Raw genomic sequence first — 20221 nt, 5'->3', positions numbered from 1 at the left:
AATGGTTGTAAAGGGGGCTTATCCATATTTTTGGAGTTCATACTTTGAGTGTGTCCCCCTATTGATTTGTCATTGGAGCCCCCTCTTTGGTTTTGGGAAGTTTTTGGTGCCTCGTGGATCTGAGCAATTGTGTGTTGAGTGTGACTAACACAGTTGTTATTTGGCAATCTGTTTTTGTTTTCATTGTCATTACTAACCATCTCATTTGGTTGAATTAAATCAGTAGGGGGTTTTGTGAGTGTGTGTTCTAGTGCCTTACTTTGTTTGGAGAGCTCACACATAATTTTGTCCTCCTTACTTATGATTGGTTTTAACTGTGCCGAGATAAAGGATTCTAGCTGTTTTTTGAGTTCTCCTAAGACTGCCTCAACCCATCCTGGTGGAGTTATTTCTGTTTGTGTATTATTTTCTACTAATATAAACTCTTGCCTGCTTGTTGGGCGACTGCCTCTTACGGTTGCTTTCCTTTGTCTCTGTTGCCCCTTGGTCCTCCCCTGTCGCTTCATTTTTCTCTGTTGGTTCGTATCATTACACCCAGAGATTTCTGGCCCCGGGTATTGTGCACAAGGGACATCCTCAATATCATTATTTGAGTGGGTCACGTTTCCAATCATATTTGGACTATCTGCAGTCGGTAGGTCTCTAGAGGGTGTTAGAGTAATTGCATTGAGGTTAGGTGAGGAGGATAAACTCTGTTCCATACTTTCTATTTCCCCCGAGACCTTTTTTAACATTAAATCAATTGCAGTAGGTTTATTCCCTTTTGGGAGGGCACACTCCTTCGTTGCCGCTCGCGTTTGCTTGGGGGTCTCTCTATTGTGAGTTTTACTCACAACCGAACGTGTGTTCGGATGTTTGGACATTTTTTTTTTTTCCTTTTGGGTCTCCAACTTAGTCACTTTTGTACCCACAGAAACAGGTTTAGTTATACTGCAGGTGACTAAACCAACTTAGTTCTCTAGCACCCCTAGTCTTCCAGTCGTTAAATTAATCTAATTGTTTTATAAAGGGCTTCGACAGGAGTTACTTAGTCCAGAACCTTGATGTGCAATACCTGAGTCAGTTGTTGGAAGTCCGATGGGGCCAAGGGGGGTGGCCCGTCCCGTCCCTCGTCGTCCCCGGACGGCCACAGACGGCCCGCCCTCTGCCTGGGCTCCGCCCGGCGTCGCCCGCGCGCGTCCCGCGATGCGGGAGGAAGGGTTCGCTGATGTACGCCTCCCGGCGGAAGCGGAAGCCCAGCTGACAGTCGGCGTCCCCTCAAAGCAGGGGACGCTGGGGATTGTAGTTTCTCCTCCTGCCCTGCCCCTCTCGGCGGCCGCGAGTGGTCAGCGGCGGCGGGGGCTAGCAGGGATGAGCTGAGGCCAGGAAAAGCAAGAATGGCAAGGTGTTGGCCCCAAACGCTGGTGACAGTGGTTCCTGCTCTGCCGCAGGAAGGGCTCGCTGATGTACGCCTCCCAGCGGAAGCGGAAGCCCAGCTGACAGTCGGCGTCCCCTCGAAGCAGGGGACGCTGGGGATTGTAGTTTCTCCTCCTGCCCTGCCACTCTCGGCGGCCGCGAGTGGTCAGCGGTGGCGAGGGCTAGCAGGGATGAGCTGAGGCCAGGAAAAGCAAGAATGGCAAGGTGTTGGCCCCAAACGCTGGTGACAGTGGTTCCTGCTCTGCCGCAGGAAGGGCTCGCTGATGTACGCCTCCCAGCGGAAGCGGAAGCCCAGCTGACAGTCGGCGTCCCCTCGAAGCAGGGGACGCTGGGGATTGTAGTTTCTCCTCCTGCCCTGCCACTCTCGGCGGCCGCGAGTGGTCAGCGGTGGCGAGGGCTAGCAGGGATGAGCTGAGGCCAGGAAAAGCAAGAATGGCAAGGTGTTGGCCCCAAACGCTGGTGACGGTGGTCGCTGGACACACCTACTGAGGATAAGATGTGAGTGTCTGGGCCGCTTTGGCTCCACACAAGTATACCAAAATGTCTTGATCAGCTGCATCAATTGCTTAAAAACAAACAACTTCACTCAGTGAAGTTGGCTTGGGCAATGTCTAGGTACAGCATGTATGCATTCAGTAACAAAATCAGTAGACTCTTCTGCTGGCTGCTCCTGAAGGAGGAGGGCATTAGGATAGTCCCTGAGCACTGCTCTGTGGTGGGCCCGGTGGTCACCTCCTCAGCAGAGGTAATGACAATGTTTGCAGACTATTACAAGGAGCTGTACTGGTGGAGAAGAATGTGCATCTGATAGAAACTGACATCCCCATAAGGGTTCCCTCAGATGAGGATCACAGAGAGTTAGACTTTTCCCTCATTCTAGATGAAGTACATAAGAGCATCACCAAAATCCTGACAGGCAAAACTCCTCGCCCCAATGGACTGCTGATTAAAATTCAAAAGCAGCTTTCTTTCCTCTTGTTCACACAGAGGGAAAGGTGAGGCTGCCAGCTGACCCATGAAATGTCACAATTACTACTCTCCAGAAGCCAGATAAACAACTAAACTGCTCAATGTTGACTAAAGGTACTGGCTAAAATATTACCTTCAATGTTAAACAAACTAATACACATTCTTATCTATGAAAATTAAAAATGACTTCATGCCAGATAAGGGTACTAGGTATTCCCTGTGGTATGCTCATGTAGCCCTGGCCAGGGCTTCTGAATTACAGGTCCCAGGGAATCTGAGTCCAATTGATTAGGAGAAAGCTTTCTATACGGTGTACTATCACTTTCTGTTCCATGTCCTGGACAGGATAAATATGTTCTCCAGGTTAGATCAGGGTGAATGGTATGCTATACTCAAGGTCACCTGTGGGCAGTGGACTCAGCAGGCTTGCCCTCTATCTTCACTTCTTTTCACTCTGGCAGTGGTGCCTTTAGCAGAATGGATGTGTCGAAATGCCCAGTTAACAGTATTCTGCAGACCAAATGGTCAAGAAGATAGGATTGTGTTATACACTGATGACCTTCCTGCTTTCCTTCAGCAACCACAAGCCTCCATCTAAAGATTAATTGAGATGCTGACTAACGCTCAGTTGGATTAAGTCTGTGGACATGCCCATAGCAGCCCCTCCAGAACAGATCTCACACTCACACCTTACAGTAATAAACTCCCATTTCAAATACTTAGGACTGCTTGTCACACAGAATCATCAAAAAGCTTAAGATCAAAGAGGCAGATTACGATGTTGGTCAGAAAGCCTCCAACCCCTGGTCCGAAGCTTTCTGGTCATGGTTGGAGTCTTTCCGACCGACACGGTCAGTTAACGCTCTGACCGCCTAATTACAATGTTGGCGGTCGGTACGTAAACCGGCCGGTCATTCCGACTCGATTCTTACCGGCTCTCGGAGTCTCCCAGCTAGTCCGAACCACACTGTAATCCCCTATGGACGGCATTTCCGCCATCGGGATTACAATGTTGGTTTCCCACAGCCCTTCTGTGCTGGCCTTTCCAACATGGAAAGGCTGTCGGAAAGTGAATTTGGGGGCCCCTGGCAGGACCCCCTTGCCTCCACGGTCTATGGTTGGTGATCAAAGGGTGACCAAGGGCACCCCCTGTAAAAACCCTACACTGTGTGGAATGCACCATGGGGTTCCTGGAACAGGGTACAGGGTTTTACACACACACCCATTTTCTATAGGAGCCTGTATTATGGCTGGTTTACAGCCATGACACAAGCTCCCATAAAGAACAGTGGGAAGCATTGTAATCAGGCAGTTGGAACCAGTGACTAGAGGTCAGCCAGTCCCGAGTCTGAGACAATGCCAGTTGAAGGCAACTTCCATCTACATCGCAATAAGCCCCTTAATATTGTCTCTCTGAACTGGTACACCCAGAAGGATTTGGATGCATTGACCCAGTTGCTGCTGATTATCATGGAAAGGACAGCACTCTACAGGATGGAAACTCTCCCTAGATACCTATATGTTCTGCAAAACTACCCCTTCCTCCTCCCACCCATCTTTTTTATGGAAATAAAATCTATATTTACAAACTACGACTAGGCTGGAAAACCCCTAGGGTTTCATGTAAGAAATGTTCTCAGCCTATGTAAAAGGGTAGTCTGTGCGGCCTGTTCATAGATTATTTGGCTCTCAACAGCATTTGCTGTTCAGTGACCACCCTTATTCGGCATTCAGCCTAATATTGGATGCCCTAGCACGACCCGGTGTGGTGACCTGTTTGTATGGGAAGGCTCTCTCCGTGCACTCTCCAGGTCATGAGGATCCCCATATTGTGTCAGCAAGAAGCATAGAAAAATAATAAATGGCTGTACAAAGTCATTAGTCATACCCCATTATGTACTGGCACCTAGTTCTTTGTGTTCAGGTAGGACTCGTCTGGCAGTTCAGGCTAATCTGGTCGTAAAGGAACAGAGTTGAGACTGATTTGCATGTGGCTGCATCTAAACTGGGGTGGCATGCTGTGCAAAATAACGACTTGTTATTTAGTTATTTATACTTGATAAAGTGCACGAATCACCAATAGGCATCTCAGTGCTAAGAGACAGAGACAGGTAGCTTCTATCTATAGAGGTAAATATTAAAATAGGAGAGCATTCAATAATGTCCTAAATTGGCAGTAGTTCGGACAAATGCAGATGTGCATGGGCAGCCCACTCCAATAGACAGGTGCCAAGTAAGAAAAGTATCTCCCCCACATCTCACCCGACGGATGCGGGGGACACACAGCAAGGCTTTATCATTTGATCTTAAACTTCTGGTGAGGGTATAAGCTTTGACTCTTTGCTGGAGATACCTATGGACATTTCCTTGTAGGGCCTTATAGGGAAGACATATTATCTTGAAAATTCTCCTTTTTCTGACTGTTAGCCAATGCAAAGTTCCTATTGAAGGAGCCAACGGGGTGCCCGGTGGAAGGTCTAGAAAAAGTCAGGCTGCCGTGTTTTACACCATCTGTAGTTTTGCAACCATAGTCACGTTAGCTGCTGTCAGTCAAGAATTCTCATAGAATAGCCTGCTTACTACCATGGCTTGAACTAATGTTATTCTCGTGGAAATCGGAAGCAAAGGAGATATTCTGTGTCGCATGTGCACAATGTGGTAGCACATGCCCGTGGTGGTTAGAATATGATCTTTCATGGTGAAAGTCTGATCTATTTTTATGCCAAGATTCTTCACAGATAGCTTAGATGATGGAGCAGATCCCAGTTGAGTTGGCCACAGTTTGCTTGACCACAGAGAGATAGCTTTGACAAACAGCAGTAACTCTGTCTTATCTCTATTTAATTGTAAACAATTGTCAGTCATCCAACATAAAATAGCTCTTATTCCCTTGGCAAAACGATCTTTGGTTACAGCAAGATCAGAGTCAGCATAAGATATATTTCCAAAGCCAAAAGGCTCAATAATCTTGACAAGGGGTGCCATATAGATATTAAACAAGGTACAGGCTCAAGCATGAGCCCGATGGCCAAAGAGGCTGCCCAAGGAATTATCAGTGACTCAGATCAATTCAAGCCTTCCATCCATCACTTTTTGTAAACTTCATCCTGTTTGAGGCATGATGCGCTTCTGCCAGAGTTTGGTGCCTGTGACCTTATGAGTATATCACACCTTCGGGATGTTTGGGATTTGGCTCACGTAAAATTCTACCAGCAAATAAGTGATGAAGTCCAATTACAGGAGTGGGAGCAGGTCCCGGAGTTTAATCCACTGAAGGCAAAATTAATGGTGGAACAACCGGGTTGAAGGAGATCTCCAGATTACATACTGGTCCTTAATGTTAAACATTCCTAATCAACTTACAGAACTCAAAGCTTCTTGGAATAGCAATGTACAACAAATAGATGCCGATGAGTGGCAGAAGGCCAAGATTATTGCTCTACTGCCAACCTCCACCTTACCCAATTCAACTATTTCCACAGGATGCAGACAGCATCTCAGAATGGGCTAAGAAATGGCTGCTGCTACCCGAAGGCATAAAATTTGGCCACAAAGTCTGGAAGGAACCGATGATTCAATGGGCTAATGGTCAGAGGTGGCATGGTTGCTGCAGAGATAGAGATTAGCGGGGTACGTCTTGCTCCCAGAGTCTGGAGAGACTGAACAGGTTGACCAGGAGGGAGGCGGTGAAATGACATGTCCACCAAAGTTGGGGTTGACAACTGGAGGGTTGGCTGATTCAACATAATGAGTTCAATGCACTGAACCCTATAAAACGATGTCATCTCTGAAAATGGTTTACTTTACATATACATCATTATTTTCTAGAGGGGTTTGTGGGGATATTTGTTGTTTTGAAGAGTTTAGGGCAACAGATACTTCTAAGTAGGTAGTGGGTATGCAGACAGAATATCGTGTTGGAACCGTCGACTTACACAACTATTGAGTTGGAAATATTGTGACACAGAAATATCAACTGCAAAAACCACAGTTGATGGACAGAATGCAGAACAATGTCATACATTCACCTCAGTACAGAGATCTGGGCCTAAATCCATCGTTTATTTGCACTCCACACCACCCCAGCTCAGACATGGCCATATGCAAATCAGGCTGACCCTGTGCCTCATGGGAACAGTGCAGCCCGAACTGCCTAGCCATGCCTTCCCTGGACCGGAAAGAAGCTTCTGAGTACCGGTTTCTGGCATTCCAGCCGTCTTCAGCCCGGCTTGCTTGAATCCAGTGGTGTGAAGAGCATGGAACTCACGTCTGAGCATACCCATCGCACTCGGAGTGACAAATGCAAAAAACACAGTTAATGGACAGTATGCAGAACAATGTCACACATTCACCCCAGTACAGAGATCTGGGCCTAAATCCATCTTTTTTTGCACTCCACACCACCCCAGTCCAGACATGGCCATATGCAAATCAGTCTAACCCTGTGCCTCATGGGAACAGTCCAGCCCGAACTGCCAAGCCATGCCTTCCGTGGACAGGAAACAAGCTTCAGAGGACCGGTTTCTGGCAATCCAGCCATCTTCAGCCCGGCTTGCTTGAATCCAGTGGTGTGGAGAGCATGGGACTCACATCTGAGCATACCCTTCCCACTCGGGGTGACAAATGCAAAAACCACAGTTGATGGACAGAATGCAGAACAATGTCATATATTCACCCCAGTACAGAGATCTGGGCCCAAATCCATCGTTTTTTTGCACTCCACACCACCCCAGTTCAGAAATGGCCACATGCAAATCAGTCTGACCCGGTACCTCATGGGAACAGTCCAGCCCAAACTGCCAAGCCATGCCCTCCCTGGACCGGAAACAAGCTTCCGAGGACCGGTTTCTGGCATTCCAGCCATCTTCAGCCTGGCTTGCTTGAATCCAGTGGTGTGGAGAGCATGGGACTCACGTCTGAGCATACCCATCCCACTCGGGGTGACAAATGCAAAAACCACAGTTGATGGACAGAAAGTAGAACCATGTCATACATTCACCCCAGTACAGAGATCTGGGTCTAAATCCATTGTTTTTTTGAACTCCATACCACCCCAGTTCAGACATGGCCATATGCAAATCAGTCTGACCCTGTGCCTCAAGGGAGCAGTCCAGCCCGAACTGCTAAGCCATGCCTTCCCTGGACCGGAAACAAGCTTCTGAGGACAGGTTTCTGGCAATCCAGCCGTCTTCAGCCCGGCTTGCTTGAATCCAGTGGTGTGGAGAGCATGGGACTCACATCTGAGCATAACCATCCCACTCAGGGGGACAAATGCAAAACAACAGTTGAAGGACATAATGCAGATTACAAACTAGTTGTAAGCATACAATTGCATTGGTGCTCTACACATTAAAGCAATGTTTCATTCTAATCAATTAAATGAAGCATAAAAATATACATTTATGACATGGCTTGTAAATACAGAAGAATAAAGAGCCAAAACCATCTCATGTTAGATTACATAAAACTATTTGTTTGTGGACAAGGTCATATATTGTCTCTGGAAGTATTCTTGTTCTCTATGAATAGTTCTACTATAAGCAGATTACTTTGTGCCAACAAATTTAAAATACAAATTCGGATTCTTTGTTTTGTAAAAATGAAGGTCAAATTTAAAGTCTCTCAGAACACTGGGTGCCAAAATCAAAAGTCAGTATTAGGGCTTGGAGAAAACATGAAATCTATGTCTGTAGACAAAAAATCGTCTATCATTGTAGGCGAAAGTTGGATTACCTCGTTTAGAAGACTAACCGCACATAGATGTGAAGCAGAATAGGTAGCTGCTGGGGACAATACAGAGCAGGGGCCATTACTGGTTCAAGCAAAGTATCAACATCCGATGGCATGACTGATGGGAGTGTCAGACAAGTCTCTAGCACGCATTCTTCTCCGCATAGCAGGCAGCGTAGAACAGGTAAGATGCAATCTTTCCAGATTGGTCTGAATGACAGAAACCATGTGGTATTTTTTAATTCTTGTAGACGAGGTAACCCCAAAATTTGGATGATGCGCTAATAACACTTCATCTCCAATAGAGCTCTCTCAATGATGCTTGGAGTGGCGCTGGTGATTTGGCTTGCCGTATCATAGCAGAAGGAGCAAAAATAGTATTCCAGCAACGAGTCCTAAAAGGAGGGGCAGTCCTCCAAACACTGAGTGCACGAAGTTTGGAAAAATATTCCGAGGACTGCTTGAAAAGGTGCTAACAGTCCTGAACATACGTTCTTAAATAGATGTACAATACCGCTCGTATCAGACATGTTTAAAATACGACTTAACATTTCTGAGAAATGTATAGCGCAGTTTGTATTCAAAAGGGCATGTGTCTCAGCAGAAATCCTTGCGACTTGTAGATCATATTTTTCTTTGGCCGAGGTCAATGGCACAGTTTTTTGCAAAAGAATAGCTTTCATTCTGCTTAGAGTATCAATTCGTATAGGAGAGATGTTCAGTGAAGGCCATAGAGATGAATCCCTGACTGTCTTGGTTTGTGGAAACAATACTTGCATACTGCAAGTGACCCTGAATGACACAGTTACTAGATACGGTATACCTGGCACCATCTCACAGCATCTGTGATCCTTCAACATGAGGTAACTCCCATTAGAAAGTTGTCGAAAAATTGGATCAATCGCTGCAGCTGGTGAACCTTGCAGGTGACAGGATAAGTTGTTAGAGGAACCATCGCAGGCCCCATGTAAATGAATACACTGACAAAGGAGAGAACCCCTTAGTGGGTTTTTCTACAATTTGAATCGCTAAGAAACACTTCACGTCCCCCACTCCAACATCTGTGTGTGTATGGTAATTTGTAGGATGTCTTGATGTATTCTTTAGCCAACCTTTCATATGTGCCTGCTGGTATGTGTTTTAGGCAATACTGAGAATGAAATATTGTAACAGGCAGAGTGATTTTACCATGAATTATTCATTCAGTAGCTGTTTTTTCTGCGACCGTAAATGGCAATCATTTCAGTTTTTCAATGCTCAGCTCGGTATAGTCTGTCCCTATAGTGCCAATTTGATCGGTTTATCAGTGAGATTGAATTCTGAAAACAGTCATGTAGTATTGATTAAACTCCAAGGCACATAGCCTGAACAAACGTTTTATAACATCCAGCCTAATACCATGATAGAACGTAATTGCGACTGACCATGTTGCAGCATGACCAAGTCCTGTTCCATGATGTCTATGGCAGAAGATACTATGCTGTCCAATGAATATATCCTGGACGACAGAGTCATTAACCCATTGTCAACTACACATAGAGATTTCTCTAAATTAATACCATCAATTTCTTGTATTCGTTCTGCAGTCTCTGCCTGCGTATTCTTCCATATTTCATTATATGCAGCATATATACAGGCATATATAAAACGTTTTTGACACAGTTTTTTTGGATCTAACAAGATTTCCCTAAGATCTGCGCCATCTTTAAGAAAAGATAAGTGTTGTTTTACATCCTTAAGTGTAGATCGTTGTAGCCAATCAAGGCAGAGCTTCCCTACACTGTATGTTGTTACTATTCCAGGATGCTGTCTTTTAACATATCTTGGTTCTGGCCTATTGATTTTGAACCCTTGTGTTTTGTTCAGGAATCTATCTTGACAGTTATTTGAGAATGTGGGCCAGATGAAGCCTCTTTTCCAATCTTGATCTGTTCTGTTGTGAAGCAAAATAGTATGTATGTCGACCTCCCCCTCTGAAGTATTATCACTTACAGGTGTAGGCGTAGGTATGGACGGATTGTTCATACCTACACCTAACCCAAGGCAAACAGTCTGTTGGACAGTGTCATTCAAAAACATAATTTGCTCAGGGATGATACAGTCTCTAAACATAGCTTCTAAACCCTGCACTTGCCAATCTTTTGTACCCCAGACAGTTTTCTCAATGTTGTCTTTCCAAAATGTGAAACCTAGTCTAGAAAGTATAAAAGGCTGCAGAATAAATCTGTTTGGTATTGGTCAAAATACTTTTCTTTCCTGTTTTTTCATATTTCGAAAGTAAAATGTTTCTGGATTGGATACATTGAACCCTGAAAGTATGGAAATTTCATAGCAAATATTTTTGAGCTACCCTTTTGTGGCGTAGGAAAAGGTACTAGATGAAACAAGGTCACTTAATGAAATCTTGAATTGGTGTGGAATCTTCAACAGATCCGACGGGCCAAAAATTTCATATTCTGTTTGGCCCCAAGCTATACCATTAGGTATAGGAACTGCTGTGATGTTCACTGATGACAAGTCTCTTTGTTCACGATGGGATGATTTGTGTGGTTTGAGGAGTAAGTTGATGTTCTTACTTGCAGTGTCCATTTTGACATAACTTCCATTTATCAGCATACCCAGAGTTATTCCCAGAGATAACCAAAGTAGAAGAAAAATGATTCCCACCACAATCTAAAGTTCAATCCATGGTGAAACCAGATAAGTCTTTTCCAGGTGATGAAAAAAGTCAGTTGCTTGTTCTTTGAAAGTTCTTTTTGGTGGCGTTGTTTCAGGTTTGCTGGGATCCTCTAAAACGTATCAAAGTTAATGAAATAGCCAAAGGCAGTTCTGTAAATAGTTGGGATAGCATCTGGATTTGTTGAAATCACTGGAACCACTTGATATTTTGTTGTAGACATTGGTGTTTCTTGACGAACTGTTATTTGGGTCTCAAGAGGAATGAGCTTTATTGCTTAGTTCTTCTTTTCTCACTGCAGATTCTTCAATGGTGATGATTGTCTCAGTTTGAACCTCTTGGATAGCACCTAGAGGAGTGCATCTGCTACTTGGTCGGAGTCCACTTTGCCTACTGTTTGGTGTCGGCCACATAGTGTGGTTTGATCAGGTCGATAGACAAAAACCTGTTCTCCTTTTTACCAGCAAGGGGCAGCAGCAAAACTGTTCTTGATCGTGGATTGCTAGGACAGGTACTGGTTGTCTGTAAGAAGGCCCAAATTCCTTGTTTTCCGCGATCTTTTCTCTGACTAGATCTCCAAGCTTCGGGATCCAGACAGGCCTTGCTGGTACGGTTGTTTTTTTCCTGGTGGTCGTTGGCTTCAAGAACATGTTGCTTTGTTCCATTTTTAGTTCATTTAAGTCCTGTAAAAAAGCCAAACGATCTTTGATATGAAAATGCTTTTGTTCCACCACTGATGACCAACATTCTTGTTCCAAAAAGGACCTCCTATGAAGTGATACCCACTAGAGAACTTCTTGTCAAGTTGTTAAGACTACGTTGGGCACTTTTTAGATGTTTGACCCACCCGTTACCCAAACCTAATACCCTGCCTGTTATAGATTGCTTTATGTCCCGGTTTTTTCACTCCACAACCGAATTTCCTCAGGATGGAATGGACTAGAATACCACAATGCAACCCCCAAACTGGCCATGGCTTCTTTTTAAGCTCGAGAGCTAAACACAGGACCCTAGTCAGAAATAGGCCTGGGTGTAGTGCATGTAGTCACGCTACACGAAGCTAGGCGAAGCTACGCGAAAATGTTCTCGCACTACGCAAGCTTCACGTAGCTTCGCAAGCGTGCGTATTTCCTTGTCAGACCCGTTCGCGATGTGTTTTTCTTGTTCAGGAGCGCATTGTGCATGTTCGGCACGCTGTCTGCATGCTCGGGGGATGGTAAGTCACGATCTAACCCATGCAGTCGGCTATGGACGCGGCCATCTTGTTTTTTCAAATGTCCCACCCGCTAGCGTTGCCTTATTTCCTGTTCCAGGTCGCGAATAACGTGTTTGCATTGTGCACCTCATGTTCTGGAATGCTATCTACTTGTTCGCGATGACAAGTGCGTGTTCGCAAGAAATATCGCGCAAATTTACCCACGTGGTCGCGATGGGCGTGGCCATCTTGTTTTTCACTCTATGCTATGGTTCTGGGCCTAGTTTTCTATCCACCTTTAATCTTTGCAATCCTTACTTATTTTAACTGTTTTTTTCACTTTTTTTATTTATCATCTGTGTCTCTCTGTCCCTAAGTTTATATTTTGTGATTTATTTCTACTTTCACTGTTTTTTTGTTACTTTTCTACTGTTTTATTTTACTTCTTTCTTCAAGTCCTACTTCTTCCCCATAACTTTATTTTTTCCTTCTTTTCTTTTCTGCCTACACCCCAGAACTATGGCCAAGGGCAGCAGTATCAGCTCCAATGGCAAGGCGCCAGCGCCCAAGAGCCGGCTGCCTTGCGGCAGAATGAGCCCTTATGGGGTACAGGCCTGACAGCTTTTTGGAGAGCCGGAGGTGGCCGCCCTGGTTTATGTCATCCAGTGCCACCTCCCCTTGACCTTGGCAGCTGGCGGCAGGCCAGGCTCCGGGTACCTTACCCAGGAGCGTCACCGCTGATGGACGAAGGTGCGCCGGGCAGTGTGTCGCTGCTCGGGTATCCGGCGCACCCACAACCAGCTGGCCCACTGGTGGTCAGACATCCTGGACTGGGAGCAGGATCTGTTGGACCTGCTAGGTGTTGAGATCGTGGGGCTTGGTGAGTAGCTAGTAATATATAGTAGTATAAGTATTGTGTATACTTCTTGGACGAATAACACGATAACTGGTGCGCTTAGTTACATTGCATGTCAATTCCGTTTCAAAATCTTCTGTGATTGTATGACACAGGCGCTGCTCGGCACTTCTCTTACTTGTTTGAAACTTTGCGCTAGCTTGGGCTGATTAATGATGTTAGAGTTTACTTCATAGAACGGAAGTTACTTAATGCTATTGCTAGAGTCTAGTCCTTCCCTTGTCCTTCTGTGAAATAGTGGTGGATGGATAGTAGGTTTACTTAGTATTAGTCCATATTTTTTTTACGGTCTGTGTGACACCTCCTCTGTCACCGAATGCTTCTTACCCCAGTCCTCCATAGAACCTTTTTGTAGTTTGTTTAGTGAGTGGTAGGCAGTCAGTAGCAGAACAACATACTACACAACCAACCAACAATTTGGTGTATGCACAAATGTATGCATGTGTCCTCCATCTCATCTATGCATTTTTTATGTCAAAAATAAAATGGAAATGCAGACTTACTGAACAATTGGCCCATCTGGAATAGGTGGTGTAGGTCAGGTGGAACTTAGGCTTCATTAGTATTCTGGAATCAGAATGATTATGGAACATTTGATTAGTGTTCATAAATAAGTAGACGGTCCGTGAATCCTGCAAGTCAGTAGTCGTTTTGATTAGATAGGTCAATTTTATTGCAATTGTTGTTTCCTAAAATGTTTGAGCCTTTTTTTAAATGATTTATTTGCTTCATAGCACTCAATGTTTCTCTCTTTCTTTATTATTTCTTACATGATCAGCACCCAGGGGCAAGATGACAGGGTCTAAGTCGGTGGAACAACCACCAGAGGAGCGGTCCTCTACCGAGGGTCCTGCTGCTGGCCCCAGTAAGTCCTACAGTGCTTATATTAACAATTATATTTCCCTAACTTTTAACGCACCTTCTTTTTTCAAAACTATTAATTACGTTTCCTAATTCAATTTTTAACAAAAGCTTCTTTGATCTTCATTATCTGTTTTCCAAATTTTGGTTATCCCTGCCTTTCAGTTCCTTAAAACTGACTCTGCTATGTCTCTCTGTACTACTACTATTAGACTGTCTGTAGCTAAGCTTGCCCTGTTGGCCACTCTTTAGTTAAGATTTTCTTTTGAATACAGCTGTGATAGAACCATAGCTGTAGCCACTGGGTCCACTCCTGTCCTTTGCGTTGTCCTCTTTAATCTCTAGGCTTTGACAATTCCCACCATCAAAATGTGCAACCAGATGTTTGTCTAGTATTTTTTGTTAGGATAGTAGTACATACTACTACTGTTGTGGGTATTCTGCACAGCCACGTACAGAACTATGCACAAGAAAATAGGACGTTGGTGATGGGAGGTTGGACCTTACTCACAACTCAGTCAGAACTCAAAAGAACCCACAATTCCCTGGCCGACTAGCTAGAGTGTCTCGTTATTAGTCATTAGGTCCCGAACCCCCACATGAAGATACCCAATGATTTTATTACACAAACCAGAACATAACACCCTTTCGCTCTCTCACTCGTGTAAGTCCACAACACCACACCAAATACCACAGAGTCTATGTGTAAGTTCAAAAGGTTGATTTATTTCAAATAATAACAAGCTTTGTAAGTTGCTCCATTAAAATACATTCAGCTCCAACATGCAAAATAAAGAAGATTAAAACACTAAATATTTGTTACAACTAGTGCATGATAGAGATCTGTGTGAATTCTGGGAGACCCCTCACTGTTGAACGTATAAATATTGGTTACACGCATCTTCCGTAAGCTCTGCAAATCTCTGGTTCGTAGAAGGGAATCTTCTGCCTATTATGAGAAAAATGGGGCACGTTAGACAGTATAATACAATTATGCAAGCTTTTTGCAGTCATGCCAAAAAGTGTACATTATGGCTAAGCAATAGGGACGGACCAAACTCCATAAAAAAAGTGGCTTGTTTTTCAACCTCTTCACTTGTATGCAACACTCATGTGGCCTCAAAGGCGTCTTACTGTGCAAGAAGCTGTGAGGTAACATGCGCAAAAGAGTAGACATGAACCTAAAATGGTTACATGGCTCGGGCTAACTTTCCAAAGAGTAGAGTAGGAGTAGAGATAAGATGCCCCTAGGGACCACATAATAATGCTACTAATGTCTGTCTACTGACTCTACTGTAGTACGCAATTTGGACTAGTGATCATTTATGTTGTACTTTAACTGTTTTTTCAATCTTCCTTCCTGGTGAAAACGAGTAAAATAGGGGGAGGTGCACAGGCATCTAAAAAGGTGTAATTTTTTTATAGGTGCACTACCAGTACCAACTACCAGTGCCGGCGGGGCCAGAGGGGATGGCAATGCTGCCATTAAGGAGGGGGCAGGAGATGTGGCACCTGCAGGAGCACCAGGGGGGGAGAAAGCAGCAGCGGTGGGCAGTGGTAAGTTATATTCATTACTTATTGGCATTACTAGCTGGAAGGGGAATACTTCACTCACTGTACTGTGAGACTTATTAAGTAAGTATGAACTTGAAGTTGTACTGAACAATATACAACGATTGAAGAAGACACCCTTTACTTAGCATTACCAATGCATTAGCAATAACATTACCAGCGTGAGTTGAGTAACAAAGGGCCTCTTCTGTCAGACTCTAACTCACCTGTGAAAGTTATGGAAGAGTCTAAAAGTCAGTTCAAATGACCTTAATGGATGTGTTGAACAAAAAGGAAAAGAACTAGAGTGGAAGGAGGAAGGACGGACAAGATGTAATACGACTAGCAGAGAAGGATACTTTGGAAGCAGCATGCAGGTGGCTGATAGGAATCAAATGCATGGGTTGTTGAAGGATGGGTGGAAGGTGAAAGAAGATGCCTGCCTGGGTGGGCGACACAATATGGGTGGATAGTGAATAGCAAGAATCATCAGCGGTGTTTGTGTTAAACCCAAAGCCAAGCCAAGGAAGGAAGGAGTGGACGCATGAGTAGTTGTTGGTGAAAGTGAAACCAGCTAAGGTTTGCTAAGTGATACATATAAGTAACTGAAAGAATGATAGACATTTACTTTTAATGGATGGATGCATGGATGTATTCATCATAGGTGGAGACTGTCACTGAATGCAGACTAGAGTCTTACTTTGAAGAGAATGTAAAAGAAACTGCGCTAGAGTAGCAAAGCAGAGGGTCGTATATTTATTTAAAAGTAGGTTTTCATTTCCGAATACAGTTGATGACTCAGTAGTTTGCAAGCACATCATATATATATTATCAAGCGCCTTCCTCTGACTCCAAGGACCACTTCCTACCTATGTTAATTTTTTTTAGATTGTGTCAGCTCAGCCAGCCTGCAAAGGGTGGCCTATCTGTTAGTTACACAATCAATGAACAAAGTACCTTATGCATTAGCGGTCGGCGGTGGGAGTGCTGGCGCGTGGTGATGTGGGGAGTGGTAGGGGCAGGGTGGGGGGTGGTAAACTATGGATTCTGAATGCAGTGCGCACAGCAAAATTTGTTTTATTTATGTACATGTTTACTTACCAATAATTGTCCGCAATCCATAGTTTGCTCCCCCCCACCTTGCCCCTCCCCACGTCACCGCCCGACGGCACTCCCACCTCTGACCGCTACTGGACTGATATGTCTTTCCATGTAAGCAATGATCATGGAATCAGAAGTATAATATATTATTATTAATCTGCCTTTGTGTAGTCGCCAGGGCACAGTGAAAGTGAAATTGAGCAATTGCCCTTCATGTAACAGAGGGAGTATGGCCAGTGCCACCCGTAATCAAAAAATATACGAGCTTCCCCACCTGCAGCTTAGTAAATAAAAGTAACAGGCTTCTGCGTATTGACTCGTGTGTTTGTCTTGGACGCAAGCTTAGCTGACTGAGCTGGCTTGCCGCCTACAGCCTACAACAAGGTTATGTGATTTATATAAACTAGAGAAAAGAAAAAGACTGGTGTTCTTCTGTGTACTTGAGTCCATCCATAGTACTAGGGCAAGTATAATGCCGGAAAAAACTCCAACAAATGTTAGAGGCCGGGGAAGCAGGAGGATAGATACTTACCACAAATGTTATGTACTGCGCTTGCTAGTGCTACTGTGCCACTGTGTGTTGAATTAATTTTGTGTTACAGTTTTGCTAAGAATTTTGTTTACAATTCTGTTTCTTTCTTTATAGATCCTCCTGCCCAAAAACCAACACGGAAGGAGTTGGCAGCCAGGGCCCGGCAACGGAAACTGCAGGCCATCTGTGAGGAATACTTCCGGCTGGTGGCTCAGGGAGAGGAGGAGGAGGAGGCGGCAGCAGCAGCTGCTGCTTCTTCCAATACCCTGGGCCCCAGCCAGGCTCCGCCTGCAGTAGGACGGTGCCACGGTCAGGTAGCCACCCACCGCCACCATTTTTCAACAACTGGTGCCCCCCCACATGGATGCAAATGTGAGTGCCGTGCATTTCACCAGAAACTTCTCCTCCAGATGGCACAGCTGGAGGACCAATTAAAGGAGCGCATCAAAATCCTCGTAGACAAACAGCCGAAAGACCGCTGATTGTAGATGGACCCTGTTAATTTGCCCCTTTTTAGTACTTTTGTTGGTGGGTGGGAATTGGGTCTTGAGGTTTCCTATTTTTTGGACATTGGTTGGACTTGGACAGTGGTTTGGGTTAGGGAGAGGGGTGGGTGAAGTGTGGGATAGTCTATTTTTGTTAGGAAAGTAAATGTTATTTATTATTTATACTTACACATATGATGTTAATGCCTTGTGGGGGGGGGTTACTGTTTCACAAATGTATGTACGTCATAAGGTTTCCTTGCAGATGCAGGGCAGCAGCCAGTGTTTTATTTAAATAATCTGCCATTTTTGTAACATGCAAACAGATAGCTGCGGTACCCCTCACTGAGTTATATTTGTCCTACTAGTACTATCAGTCGCTCCTCCTCGTCCATTATACCTCTCAGCAAACGTATCTTACCTGTGATTGATGAGTATTAAGTTCGGCACAGCAATGGCTGCATGGTTTCCCAAGAGAATGGAGAAGATGCCATGGTTGTGGTGGTAGTAGTAGACACTGGCACTAGCATTTGCAAATAAAAAAAAGAGACAGTCACTTGCAAGAGAGAGACTGTGGGAGTAATAGAAAAGTACAGTACATAAGAAGACTGCCAAAGAAACAATATTGCAACTGCTATTCTAAAAGTAAACATAATGGTGGCGGGGACAGTCTAGTACAAGAAGCTAAGAAGTTAAACTTTAGTTGTGTCGAAGGAGTGACTTAACACAATCGTAAATCGTAAACTTTAATGCTGTAAATCCAATCAATGCCGGCAATTAATTATGATGTATTTGGTGGGTCCCTTTGGAAAATTAACTGGCTTGTTCATAGACTGAGCATGGGTAGGCAAGCAGAAGAAGATCCTCGCCCTGCCTCGTTGATATTTAATTAGTGTTGCTTTCACCACATCTGCCCCAGCAAGGGTGTGATCAATTGTTGCTGTACATTTAATGTAAAAAACACAGTTGATGGACAGAATGTAGAACAATGTCATACATTCACCCCAGTACAAGGATCTGGGCCTAAATCCATCGTTTTTTTGCACTCCACACTACCCTGGGTTAGACACTGGCTATATGCAAATCAGCTCTGACCCTGTGCCTCATGGGAACAGTCCAGTCCGAACTACCAAGCCATGTCTATCCCAGACCGGAATCAAGTATCCAAGGACCGGTTTCTGGCTATCAGCCTTCATCAGCCTGGATAGCTTGACTCCAGTGGTGTGGAGAGCCTGGGACTCACGTCTAGGACTCATAAGCTTTGCTCTTGAATTGATTTAGCCTGGGCTACTGACAGAATCATAGAAGGATGTATTATTGAACTATGCCCTAGAATAACCTCAGACCACAATCCTATACTTTTGACAATAAAGATTGGCTGCATTAGGAAAGACGCACGCAGTTTTACATTCCCAAGATATTTAATATCAGATCCTCTATTTACGTCACAATTGAAAGCACATATAAAAGAGTTTATAGAAATAAACTTGAACTCAGCTGCAATCATATCAGTATGGGAAGCGTGTAAGGCTAGTGTAAGGGGCTTTGCTCAACAATATGTATTTCGGAAAAATGCAGAAATATGCAACAATCTCAAACAAACTAACTTACATATATTGTCATTGGAAAAAAGATTAGCACTAGCCCTCCGGCAGGGGGCATCGAATAATGACATCGCTCAGATCAGATTAGAACTAGTGGATTTACAATCAGAGACAAAAAAATGCCTGCGAGAGAAGAGTAGCGCCAGAATGCATAAATTCCACTTGTCTCAATATGAAAGTGGAGATAGAATTGGTAAAGTCCTAGCATATAAGGTTGCAGACCAGAAAGCTAAAACTAAAATCAAATCAATTAAGGGCATGAGGCGGAAAGCCGGAGGTCTACTGTGCTCTCTTGCACCTGTTTTTGTTAAAAAAACGATCGACTCAAAATTCGTTTTAAAAACTGTACTATATTTTAACTGGAGCGTTTTAATACTTCCCTGACCCCCCATCAGCGAGATCACTTCGCTGGGCACCCCATTTCCTTAGCGTCGATCCATTGAGGCGCAGGGAACATCTCTTGACAATTTTGGCGGCCATCTTGGATTGGGCAGGCTCGCCGGAGAGCTCGACGCCCCTCCCACCCTCCTACCGCCCCGCCCAAAGTATGCATAAAAATAACAACACCGCCCGTCCGCGCAGCGGGCGGGCGCAGCGGGCGCGCCGGCGGCGCGCCGGAGGCGCGCCAGAGGCAAGCCCGTCTGCGCCCGTCCGCGCCGGACCCGCGCCCAACGCCGGAACCCCTGCTCCACTTGCCCCAAAAATTCGTTGGTCCTCTGATCAACTTCTTCACCTCCGTCCTGATACCTGTGCCCCCTTTACTTGCTGTAACATTGCTAGCCTAGATACTACTGTTTATTCCTGCCCTCACTGCAACTTTTCTCTTCCCATAGTACCTAGACCTCGGCGTCTACCCTCTAAAATCAATGATCAGCCATCCACCATCTTAAAGGCCGCATTAGTCAATTGCAGATCTCTCCCAGCCCATGCTCATGACATATGGCTATCTCTTGAAACCCACAATTGGGACCTATTGTTTCTTACTGAAACTTGGTTAAAAGACTCCTCCAAACCGGACATCACTCTTGCTACTCCCCCTGGTTATCATTTCATTGGCATTAATCGGGACAACTCTAAGACCGGAGGAGGTCTTGCGATCATTGCTAAATCCCATCTCAAATTAAACCTCACGAAAATTCCCAACCTTGGCATCATCGAAGCCGCTCACTTTTCAATTATGGACC

This window comes from Lissotriton vulgaris, chromosome 5 (assembly GCF_964263255.1).
Source record: "Lissotriton vulgaris chromosome 5, aLisVul1.2, whole genome shotgun sequence".
Classification (NCBI taxonomy): domain Eukaryota; kingdom Metazoa; phylum Chordata; class Amphibia; order Caudata; family Salamandridae; genus Lissotriton; species Lissotriton vulgaris.
This window is presented reverse-complemented; position numbering follows the sequence as displayed.